This window comes from Eulemur rufifrons, chromosome 19 (genome assembly GCF_041146395.1).
Source record: "Eulemur rufifrons isolate Redbay chromosome 19, OSU_ERuf_1, whole genome shotgun sequence".
Lineage (NCBI taxonomy): Eukaryota > Metazoa > Chordata > Mammalia > Primates > Lemuridae > Eulemur > Eulemur rufifrons.
Window position 1 is genome coordinate 57,873,858 of NC_091001.1, and position 13,136 is coordinate 57,886,993.

Consider the following 13,136-nt stretch of genomic DNA (forward strand, 5'->3'; position numbering starts at 1 on the left):
CGCCAGATTTCTCAGCTGAAACCTTACAAGCAAGAAGAGGTTGGGGCCCCATTTTCACGCTTCTGATACAGAATAATGCCCAGCCTAGAATCTTGTACCCAGCTAAGCTAAGTTTTCTATACGAAGGAGAAATTAAGACATTCTCAGATAAACAAAGGTTGAGGAATTCACCAAGACAAGACCAGCCCTCCAAGAAGTACTCAAAAGAGAATTACACACGGATCAGCACAAGAAAGATCCACGAATGTAAAACTACTCCAGAGCTAAAGATCAAATTCCAGATACCACAGTGGCTCAGGAGAGAAAACATCGCAATGAAGTTCTACCCAACAAGCTGAACAAAAAAACTGTCTCACTTACCAGTTTTCTCAATAAATGTGAATGGCTTGAATTCCCCGCTCAAGAGACACAGACTGTCCCAATGGATAAAAAAACACAATCCAAGTATCTGCTGTCTTCAAAAAACTCACCTAACCTGCAAAGATGCATTTAGACTGAAAAATAAAAGGATGGAAATCGATATTTCAAGCAAACGGTAACCAAAAGAAAGCTGGTGTGGCAATCTTAATTTCCAATAACTTAGCTTTCAAACCAACAAAAATAACAAAAGACAAAGATGGCTACTACATACTGGTTAAGGGCACAATTCAACAAGAAGCCATGACTATACTCAATATATAGGCACCCAACCTAGGTGCACCTAGATTCATAAAGCAAACCCTACTAGATCTGAACCAAATGATAGATAACAATACTGTAATAGCTGGAGACTTTAACACCCCACTGACAGTACAGGACAGATCCTCCAAACAGAAAATAAACAAAGACATAATGGACCTAAATAGAATACTAGAACAAATGGGCATGGCTGACATCTATAGGACATTCTACCCAAAGTCCACAGAATATACATTCTTCTCATCAGCTCACGGGACATTCTCCAAGATTGATCATGTCCTAGGACATAAAGCATGTCTTAAAAAATTCAAAAAAATAGAAATTATACCATGCATCTTCTCAGATCACGGTGGAATAAAAGTAACAATGAACACAAACAGAAACCCTCACTCTTACTCAAAGTCATGGAAGCTAAATAACTTTCTCCTGAATAATTATTCTATGAAGGAAGAAATCAAGATGGAAATCAAAAATTTCTTTGAATTAAATGACAATGGAGATACAACCTATCAAAATCTATGGGACGCAGCTAAAGCAGTCCTGAGAGGAAAATTCATATCCATAAATGCCTATATCAAAAAGACAGAAAACCTGCAAATAGACAACCTAGCGAACAGACTCAAAGAGCTGGAGAAAGAAGAACAGAACGACCCCAAACCCAGCAGAAGGCGAGAAATTACTAAGATCAAATCAGAATTAAATGAAAAGGACAACAAAGAAACTATAAGGGAAATTAATAAAACAAAAAGTTGGTTCTTTGAAAAGATAAACAAAATAGACACACCCCTGGCTAGACTGACCAAGAGCACAAAAGTAAAATCTCTAATAACCTCCATTAGGAACATGAAAGGAGAAATCACAACCAATGCTATAGGGATACAAGATATCATCTATGAATTCTACAAAAATCTTTATGCACACAAACTGGAGAATGTGGAGGAAATAGACAAATTTTTAGAAACACATAGTCTTCCCAGGCTCAACCAGGAAGAAATAGAGTACCTGAACAGACCAATATCAAGAACCGAAATCAAAACAGCAATAAAAAACCTTCCCAAAAAGAAAAGCCCTGGTCCAGATGGGTTCCCACCTGAATTTTACCATACATACAAAGAAGAACTGGTGCCCATCCTACATAAACTATTCTCCAATATTGAGAAGGATGGAATTCTCCCCAACACGTTCTACCAAGCCAATATAACATTGATACCAAAAACCAGGAAAGGACGCAACAAAAATAGAGAACTACATACAGACCAATTTCTCTCATGAATATAGATGCAAAAATTTTCAATAAAATACTAGCAAATCGAATCCAAGTACTTATCAAAAAAATAATCCACCACGACCAAGTGGGCTTCATCTCAGAGATGCAGGGGTGGTTCAACATACGTAAATCTATAAATGTAATTCACCACATAAATAGAAGCAAAAACAAAAACCATATGATACTCTCATTAGATGCAGAAAAAGCATTTGACAAAATTCAACACCCTTTTATGATAAAAACGCTTAACAAAATAGGCGTTGATGGAACCTACCTAAAAATGATACGAGCCATATATGACAAACCCACAGCCAACATCATTCTGAATGGGGAAAAATTGAAAGCACTCCCACTTAGAACTGGAACCAGACAGGGCTGCCCACTGTCCCCATTACTTTTCAACATAGTATTGGAAGTCCTTGCGAGAACTATCAGGCAAGAGAGCAAAATCAAGGGAGTCCAAATAGGGAAGGAAGAGATCAAACTCTCACTTTTTGCTGATGATACGATGTTATATCTGGAAAACCCCCAGGATTCAACCATGAGACTCCTGGAATTGATTAACGAATATAGCAAAGTCTCAGGCTACAAAATTAATATACACAAATCAGAGGCATTTATATATGCCAATAACAATCAATCGGAAAACCAAATTAAAGACTCAATACCCTTCAAAACAGCAACAAAGAAAATAAAATATCTAGGTATATACCTAACTAAAGAGGTAAAGGACCTCTATAAGGAAAACTATGAAACACTGAGAAAAGAAATAGCAGAATTTGAAAATAGATGGAAAAATATACCATGCTCATGGATTGGAAGAATCAACATTGTTAAAATGTCTATACTACCCAAAGTGATCTACAGATTCAATGCAATCCCTATTAAATTACCAACATCATTCTTCACAGACATAGAGAAAATAATTATACACTTTGTATGGAATCAGAGAAGACCCCATATAGCAAAAGCAATTTTAAGCAACAAAAACAAAATGGGAGGTATTAATTTGCCAGACCTCAAACTATACTACAAGGCTGTGGTTCTTAAAACAGCCTGGTACTGGCACAAGTACAGGGACATAGACCAGTGGAACACAACAGAAAATCCAAATATAGAACCATCCTCATATAGTCACCTAATTTTTGACAAAGCGGGAAAGAATATACTCTGGGGACAAGAATCCCTATTCAATAAATGGTGCTGGGAGAATTGGTTAGCCACTTGTAGAAGACTGAAACAGGATCCACAGCTTTCACCTCTTACAAAAATCAAATCACGGTGGATAACAGACTTAAACCTTAGGCGTGATACAATCAGAATTCTAGAAGAAAATGTAGGAAAGAGTCTTACAGACATAGGCCTAGGCAAAGAATTTATGAAGAATACCCCCAAGGCAATCATAGCAGCAACAAAAATAAATGAATGGGACATGATTAAATTAAAAAGCTTCTGCACAGCCAAAGAAACAGTCACGAGAATAAACAGATCACCTACAGAATGGGAAAAAATTTTTGCATACTACACATCAGATAAAGGACTGATAACAAGAATCTATTTAGAACTCAGGAAAATCAGCAAGAAAAAAAATCAAACAACCCTATCAAAAAGTGGGCAAATGACATGAATAGAAACTTCTCAAAAGAAGATATAAGAATGGCGAACAAACATATGAAAAAATGCTCAACATCCCTAATCATCAGAGAAATGCAAATCAAAACCACAATGAGATATCACTTAACCCCAATGAGAACGGCCTTTATCAAAAAAACCCAAAACAACACATGTTGGCGTGGATGTGGAGAGACAGGAACACTCATACACTGCTGGTGGGACTGCAAACTAGTGCAACCCCTGTGGAAAGCATTATGAAGGTATCTTAAACAGATTCAAGTAGACCTGCCATTTGACCCAGCAATCCTATTATTGGGCATATACCCAAAGGAAAAAAGGTCATTCTGTAACAAAGACACATGTACCCGAATGTTTATAGCAGCACAATTCACAATAGCAAAGATATGGAAACAACCCAAATGCCCATCAATACATGATTGGATTAGTAAGCTATGGTATATGTGTACCATGGAATATTACTCAGCTATAAGAAATAATGAAGATACCACATCTCTATGGTTCTCCTGGAGAGAGTTGGAACCCATTATATTAAGTGAAGTATCCCAAGAATGGAAAAACAAGCATCACATGTACTCACCAGAAAATTGGTTTCCCTGAACATCACCTAAATACACATCTGGGAACGACACCAATCGGATATCAGACTGAGGTGGGGGGTGGGGGAGGGGATGGGGGTATGCCTACACAATGAGTGCATTGCGCACCGTTTGGGGAATGGTAACACTTGAAGGTGCTGACTCGGGAAGGGGGGGGGTGGGGAAGGGAGGGATATATACCTACATGATGGGTGCAATGTGCACTACCTGGGGAACAGACATGCCTGGAGCTCTGACTTGGGGGAAAGGCGGTACATGGGCAATGTATGTAACCTGCAATTCTGCATCCCCCATAACAATAAGATGAAATAAAAAAAAAACAACAACAAAAAAAACCCAAATGAAATAGAGACAATTCAATGGAGTAAAGAATAATCTTTGCAACAAATGGTGCTAGGTCAACAGGATATTCACAGCAAAAATTAGTTGAAAAATTATCACAGACTTAAATGTAAGAGCTAAAATTATAAAACTCTTAGAAGAAAATAAAGGAGTAAATTTTTTGTGATTTGGGTTAAGCAATAGTTTTAGATAAGATATGAAAAGCTCAAGTGATAAAAGTAGATAAACTAGACTTCGTCAAAGTTAAAAACTATGTACTGAGAATGATAACATCAAGAAAGTGAAAAACAACCCAAAGAATAGAAGAACATGTTTGCAAATAATGTATCTAATAAGCGACTTGTATTCAGTATATATACAGAACTTATAATAACAAGATGACAAATAACCCAATTTAAAAAAAAAAGGATCTGAATAGAAATTTCTCCAAAGAAGATATACAAATGACCAATAGGAAAATAAAAAGGTGCTCAGCATTATTCTTCATTAGAGAAATGGAAATTAAAACCACAATGAGATATCACTTCGTACTCATTAGGATGGTTATAATCAAAAGACAGAAAATAACAACTATTGACAACAATGTGGAAAAACTGGAACCCTAATATTATCCTGGTAAAAATGTAAAATGGTGCAGCCACTTTGGACAATAGTTTGGCAGTTACTCAAAGGTTAAACAGAGAGTTACCATACAATTCACCAATTCCACTCCTAGGTATATGAAAAAATATGTCCACACAAAAACTTTTACACTGTTTATAGTAGCATTATTCATAAAAATAAGTAGAAACAACCAAATGTCCATAAATTCATAAATATATAAATAAAATGCTGTACATCCACATAATGGATTTTATTCAGCATAACAATGAAGTATTGATATATGAGATTTTGAAATTGTTATGTTAAGTGAAAGAAGTTGGACACAAAAGGCCACATATTGTATGATTTCATATATGTGAAATGTCTCGAACAGGCAAATCCATAGAGAAAGTAAGTAGATTGGTGGCTGTTGGGGAAGAGATGGGGCATGGGTGCAGCGACAAGAGAAATGGAAAGTTACTGCTGCTAATGGGCACAGGGTTTCTTTCTGGGGAGACAAAAATGTTTGGGAATTAGTGGTAAAGGTTAACTTTCTGAATATACAAAAAATTGCAATTCACTTAAAAAGTGAATTGTAAGGTATGTGAATTTTATCTCAATAAAAACAACTAACAGAGATTGATCAACACTGAGTTATACCCTAAAAAAGTAACTAGACTAAAATTTTAAAAACCTACAGGAATCCAGGAATAAAAAATCAGGACCCCATAGGGAGAAAAAAAATCAGGGTTGCCTTCAATACAGAAATATTAAACACTTGTGCCCAGAAAAGGGGAGCAAAATTAAGAGTTTTAAATTAAAGATTGTCATCTAAAACTTTAATATCCAACCAAGTTGTTATTTTTGTATAAAGGTAATATAATGAAAGTCTCAAAATTGCAAGAACTTAAAAAAATGCTCACTCCTAAACATTTGTTTAACAATCTGGCCAACCAATAGAATTATTTAAATCAACAAACTCATAAATAGTTATATGAAAAGACTCATGAATATTGATCCTATATTTAAACACATAAATAATGTAAAATAACTGGTGATCTTGCTCATAAAATGGAAGTAAAATGTTATAATATTTTTTCTTGAAACAGGGTCTCGCTCTGTTGACTGGGCTAGAGTGCAGTGGCATTATCATAGCTCACAGCAACCTCAAACTCCTGGGCTCAAGGTATCCTCCTGCCCCAGCCTCCCAAGTAGCTGGGACTACAGGTGCACACCACCACACCTAATTTTTTTGTTTGTTTTTTTGTAGAGATGGGGTTTCATTATGTTGCTCAGGCTGGTCTTGAACTCCTGGCCTCAAGAGATCCTACCACCTTGCCTTCCCAAAGTGCTAGGATTATAAGAGTGAGCCACTGCAGCTGTCCAAAATGTTACAATTCTTGAAATTTGTAAAGCTAGTTAATGTAGTAATTATACAACTATAATGAGCTGAGACAAAATTCACAAAATATAACAATTATTGGTTAGTTGGGAGAAATTGTGTATGGGGGCAGGGTAGGTGGGAGAAGTGCAACCAGTTTCTTAATTTTTCAAATGACAGAGTCAATAGATACTGTTTCATATCTGAGAGTGATTGAGAAAGTGGTTGAAGCATATTAATTAATTAGATTACACAGCTGCTAAGTTATCAGAAAAACTAAAAAACTAAAACATGTTATATAGCAATGAACAAAAAAGAATGGAAATAGCAAGAACTTATTAAAGATTATATAAGAAATCCTAAATAGCCAAAACAATTTTGAAAGGGAAGAATAAAGTTGGAAGACTCATACTTCCTGATTTCAAAATACATTACAAAGGTACAATAATCAAAACAGTGTGATACTAGCATAAAGACAGACAAATAGACCAATGAAATATGATAAAGTGCCCAGAAAGAAACCCTCACAACATATGTGGTCAAATGATTTTTGGCAAGGGTGCCAAAAAACTATTCAACGGAAAAAGGACAGTGTTTTTAACAAATGATACTTTGAAAACTGAATATCCACATGCAAAAAATGAAGTTGGACTTTTATCTTACACCACATACAAAATTTCACTTTTAGATTAAAAGTCTAAACCTAAGACCTAAAACCATAAAATTCCTAGAATAAAACATAGGGGGAAAGATTTATGACATTGAATTTGGCAATGATTTCTTGGATATGATACCAAAAGCACAGGCAACAAAAGCAAATATAGACAAATTGGACTACATCTGACTTAAAATGTTGTGCATCAGGGGACACAATCAACAGTATGAAAAGACAACCTATGGAATGGGACACAATGTTTGCACATCATGTATCAGATAAAGGGTTAATATCCAGAATATATAAAGAACTCTTAAAACTCAACATTAATAAAAAATTTTTTAAATCTCATTAAAAAATGGGCAAAGGACTTGACAGACATTTCTCAAAATGGCCAAAAAGATGCTCAATATCACTATCATCAGAGAAATGCAAATGAAAACCACAATTGGATATTACTTCACATCCATAAGGACGGCTATTATAAAAAAAGACAGAAAATAACAAGTGTTGGCAAGGATGTGGAGAAACTGGAACACTTGTACACTGCTGGTGATATTGTAAAATGGCACAATTGCTATGGAAAACAACATTGAGGTTCCATAAAAAGTTAAATATAGAGCTACCATATGATCCAGCAATCCCTCTTTTGGGCATATATCCAGAAGAATTGAAAATAGGATCTTGAAAAGATACTTACATACCCATGTTCATAGCAGTACTATTCACAATAGCTAAGAGGTGGAAACAACCCAAATACCCATGAGCAGACAAATGGATAAACAAAATGTGGTCCACATACAATGGAATATTATTCAGACTTAAAAAAGAAGGAAATCCTGTCATATGCTACAACATGAATCTTGAAGATTTTATGCCAAGTGAAATAAGTCAGTTACAAAAAGATAAATATTGTATGGTTCCACTCATGAGGTATCCAAAGTAGTCAAATTCATAGAAAGTAGAACCGTGGTTACAAGTAGCTCAGGGGAAGAGAAAAAGGGGAGCTGCCTGCTGCTCAGTGGACGTAGTTTCAGATTTGCAATATGAAAAAGTTCTGGAGATCTGTTTCACAACAATGTGAATATATTTAACGTTACTGATCTAGACACTTAGGAATGGTTAAGATAGTAAATTTTATGTGTTTTTTAACACAATAAAAAAATTCACCCCTCTGCCCAGTTTGAAATGGAATTTAGTTTACTTAATAAATATACCAGAACATGGGGAAAAAAAAAAGATAAAATTTAAAATAAACATATTTGTCACAACAGTTAACTTGAGTGAAATAAATTCGCTTCAAAAGAAAGACTTTCAAATTAGGTGGGAAAAAAACGTTAAATTCAACTAGATTCTGTTTACACTTGAGCAGAGCGACTCAGAAAAGCTAAAAGGATGGGCAAAGAGCAGTTTTGCAAATGCAAATTTTAAAAAACTGCACTGGATGAAATACAAAATATATTAAAAACAGAAAATAAAATTGCTTTATATATTTATGGTATAATTCAGTGAATAAATAGTGTCATTAATATTTATGTGCTTGACATAAAATAAAAATATATATAAATCTTCTATTACCAAAAGACAAATAACCTTCAAATATACTCTCTGAAATCCTCAACAGACCAATGAAATCAGTAGTCAGAAAGAATATGTTAATAATTAATATATTTTCTTTTCTTTTTTTTTGAGACACAGTCTCACTCTATCACCCAGGCTAGAGTGCAGTGGCATGATCGTGGCTTATTGCAACCTCCAACTCCTGGCCTCAAACAATACTTCTGGCTCATCTTCCTGAGTAGCTGGGACTACAAGTGTGCACCACCATGCCCAGCTAACTTTTAAAAATTTTTTTGTAGAGATGGGGTCTCACTATCTTGCCCAGGCTGGTCTCAAACTCCTGGCCTCAAGTGATCTTCCCACCTCGGCCTCTCAGAGTGCTGGGATTACAGGTATGAGCCATCATGCCGAGCCTAATAAAGATGATTTAATAGATGTAGTTATGTTCTGAGAAATGTACTGTTAGGCAATTTCATTGTATAAACAACATAGAGTATGCTTGCACAAACCTGGATGGTATAGCCTACTACAAACCTATACTATGGTATGGCCTATGGGGCCTAGGCTATAAACCTGTACAGCATGTTACTGTACTAAGTACTGTAGGCAACTGTAACAGAAGGGTAGGTTATTTGTGTATCTAAACATATCTATACATAGAAAGGGTACAGTAAAAACATGGTAATGTAATCTTATGGGACCATTGATGTAAGTAAATTTTCATTGACTGAAATGTCATTATATGGCATATGACTATAATTGGAATATCATACTCTGTTTGGAAACTCTACCTCCTTTATAACACCCATGGAATACTTATTCACATTTTAAGCCACGAAGAAAACTTCTATGTATCCTTAAAACATAAATAGAACAGAGTATAGTCTCTAGTCACTTATTAAGTTATAATTACGACTATAACTTAAAAAGTATTGAAAATAAATCCAACTTTATGGACATACAAAAAAAAATTCTCCCCTAAACTTCTCTTGGATGAAATAGGAAATCTGAAGATACAATTATAGAACATCTAGAAAGCATTACTGATAAAAATACTATAGGTCAACATCTGTTGGATATATACACCTGGTTTCCACTCGGGGATCTAGAGTTGGAGAAAGTATTGCTCCCACCCTTGCAACAACAACAGAAGTATACAATCCACAAGTTCGTGACTTTTCTTAAAGCCAACAGAAAGTTAAGGTCAGAGGGCAACCCTGCCCCAATATCTTAAGGAGAGATTAGTGTCTGCCAGGAGATATGAGACTTGAGCACTGACTACCTAAAGAGATATAACTGGACATCAGCAAGAAGGCTGGAGACTTGATTAAGTGGTTGAGGCCAAGTGTGTACTTGTGAGAGTATCAGTTCTTGGGGACTACAGAAACTGGGGGAGTCTGTACCTTCTTGCAGGCTAACTTGAAGGATACAAGATCAATATGCAAAAATTATTTATGTACCTACACAAGAGCAGTGAAAAATCAAAAAATGAAATTAAGAATTATATATATAATAGCATCAAAAAGAATAAAATAGGCTGGGCGCGGTGGCTCATGCCTGTAATGCTAGCACTCTGGGAGGCCGAGGTGGGCGTATTGTTTAAACTCAGGAGTTCGAGACCAGCCTGAGCAAGAGCAAGACCCCGTCTTTACTAAAAACATAGAAAGAAATTAGCTGGACAACTAAAAATACATAGAAAAAATTAGCCAGGCATGGTGGCACATGCTTGTAATCCCAGCTACTCAGGAGGCTGAGGCAGAAGGATCATTTAAGCCCAGGAGTTTGAGGTTGCTGTGAGCTAGGCTGATGCCATGGACTCTAGCCCAGGCAACAGAGTGAGACTCTGTCTCAAAAAAAAAAAAAAAAAAAAAAGAATAAAATATTTACTAAACTTCATAAGAAATCTCAAGGGACCCCAAATAGCCAAAACAATTTTGAAGAAAGAAAGAACAAAACTGAAGTTCTCACACTGCTTCTTTCAAAACTTATTACAATGATACAGTAAATCAAAACAGTGTGGTACTGACATAAAGAGAGACATACAGACCAAGAGAACAGAATAGAGGGCCCAAATGTAAATCCTCATATAGATGGCCAAATGATTTTTGACAAAAGTGCCAAGAGCATTCAATACGGAAAAGATAGTCTTTTCAAAAAATGGTGCAGTGAAAACTGAATATCCACATACAAAAGAATTAAGGTGGACCCTTATACCTTATATAAAAATTAACTCAAAATGGGTAAAACATCTAAATGTAAAAGTTAAAATTATAAAACTCTTAGAAGAAAACATAGGAGAAAACTTTCATGACCTTGGATTTGGCAATGATATCTCAGATATGATACCAAAAGCACAGGGAACAAAAAATAGACAAACTGGACCACATCAGAATTAAAAACTTCTGTATATCAAAGGATACAGTCAACAGGGTTATTGTAAAAGAGGCAACCTGTAGAATAGGAGAAAGTAGTTGCAGATCATATATCTAATAAGGGGTTAGTAACCAGAATATATAGAAAATTCCTACAACTCAATAACAAAAAACCAAACAGTCAGATTTTAAAAGGTAAAGGACTTGAAAAGACATTTCTCCAAAGACATACAAATGGCTAAATAAGCATGTAAAAAGATGCTCAACATGAATAATCATTAGGAAATGTAAATCAAAACCACAATAAGATCCTACCTCACACCCAACAGGATGGCTAATATATGTATATTAAAAAATAGAAAAATAATTGTTGGCAAGGGTGTGATAAAACTGAAACTCTTGTGCACTGCTGGTGGGAATGTAAAATAATGCAGCCACTGTGGAAAAAGTATGTGGAAGAAAAATGCAGGAGGGTTGCAGGAACCTATATACATTGCAGATGAGAAGGCAAAATGATGCAGCTATTGTGAAACAGTTTGGCAGTTCCTCAATAAGTTAAACATAGAATTCCCACGTGACTCCGCATTTCCACTCTTAGGTATATACCCCCCAAAATTGCACACAGGTGTTAAAACAAAAACCTGTATAGAACTATTCTATTATCAGTTCTATTCACAACAGCAAAAAAGTGGAAACCCAAATGTCCACTAATGCATGAATGGATAGACAAAATATAGTATATACATGCAATGGAATATTATTCAATCATAACAAGCAATGAAGTACTGATACATGCTATGACATGGATGAAGCTTGAAAACATTATGTAAAAGTGAGAGAAGCCTGATACCAAGGTCATATATTGTATGATTCCATTTATATGAAATAACCAGAACAGAAAAATCCACAGAGACAGAGAGTAGGTTATGGGTTGCCAGGGATAGTGGGAATGGGGAATAGAGAGTCATTACTTAATGGATATGGGTTTCCACTGAGGTGATGAAAAATTTCTGGAATTAAAGACAATGGTGATGATTGTAAAACTGAATGTACTCAAGGCCACTGAATTGCCATTGAATTCCAAATGGTCAAAACTGCAAATGCTATGTTACATGTATTTTACCAAATACACACAAACCTTCTACCTATCTCCTTTCCTTATCTCCCCTGTGGAACAAAGGCTTTGTTCTGTGTCATTCCCAATTCTTCATTTACTCAAAAGAAATCATATTATATTATTTACATATGTAATCACTGTCATTTAATATCTACCAAAAGTTCAATTATGAGAAATAATATTTATGATAAACTGAATATCTCATGCTTCCTTTTCTCTAGACCAGTGGCCTCCAATTTTTTTGATCATGTAATGATACTGAAAAAATATTTTTGAGCACAAATTGCCAAAATAGATATTTATTTATAAATTATATCACTACTGTACTCATATATACAAAAATATAAATTTTAAAAAGTTGAAAAAATGAATATAAATTCTAATATTTTTCTTTCCATACTCCAATGAACCATTTTGAAAGCATCCTTCTTTGGGGAGTACTTCTCTAGAAATTCTAAATTTTACTCTTGGGTTAAAGCAGTGGTCTGCATTTGTTGACCCCTTGAGATTTGCCTTACTAATCCCCTAAACTAAGGAATGTGATAATGGCCTTATGGGTGTTACGGAATTTATCGTAAGGATGTTGTAGGACTCTGTTACATTGTGGTGCCTTCTTTATGAAGACAGATGAAAGAAATTTCCCTCAGGTCTTTGTACCAGAAATATCTGTAATGCTTTAGAAAATATGGCTTGCTTTTATATACAGACTGATGTAATTGTTCATGAAATTCTAGCAACACTAAGTGCTAGAAAACATAAGGCCAAATTTGTAACTTATTTCTAGCGACCACATCCACAGGTGTATTTATGTCCCTTCTGCCTTCAACTTGTCTTTCCAACACTTACAATTCTTCATTTATTTATTTTTTAAAACTTATGTTGTAGTTCACTCCAGCTTCAATTTTTCTATCATCCCAATTCAGTGACTTTATAAAAAAATCATTTGCATTA

At 35.1% G+C, this 13,136-nt stretch overlaps 1 protein-coding gene across 1 annotated transcript in view; it reads right to left on the bottom strand.

Moving 5' to 3' along the window:
* ALMS1 (ALMS1 centrosome and basal body associated protein) overlaps window positions 1-13,136 on the bottom strand; it is a 169,892-nt gene that overhangs the window by 22,398 nt on the left and 134,358 nt on the right. The window lies entirely within an intron of this gene.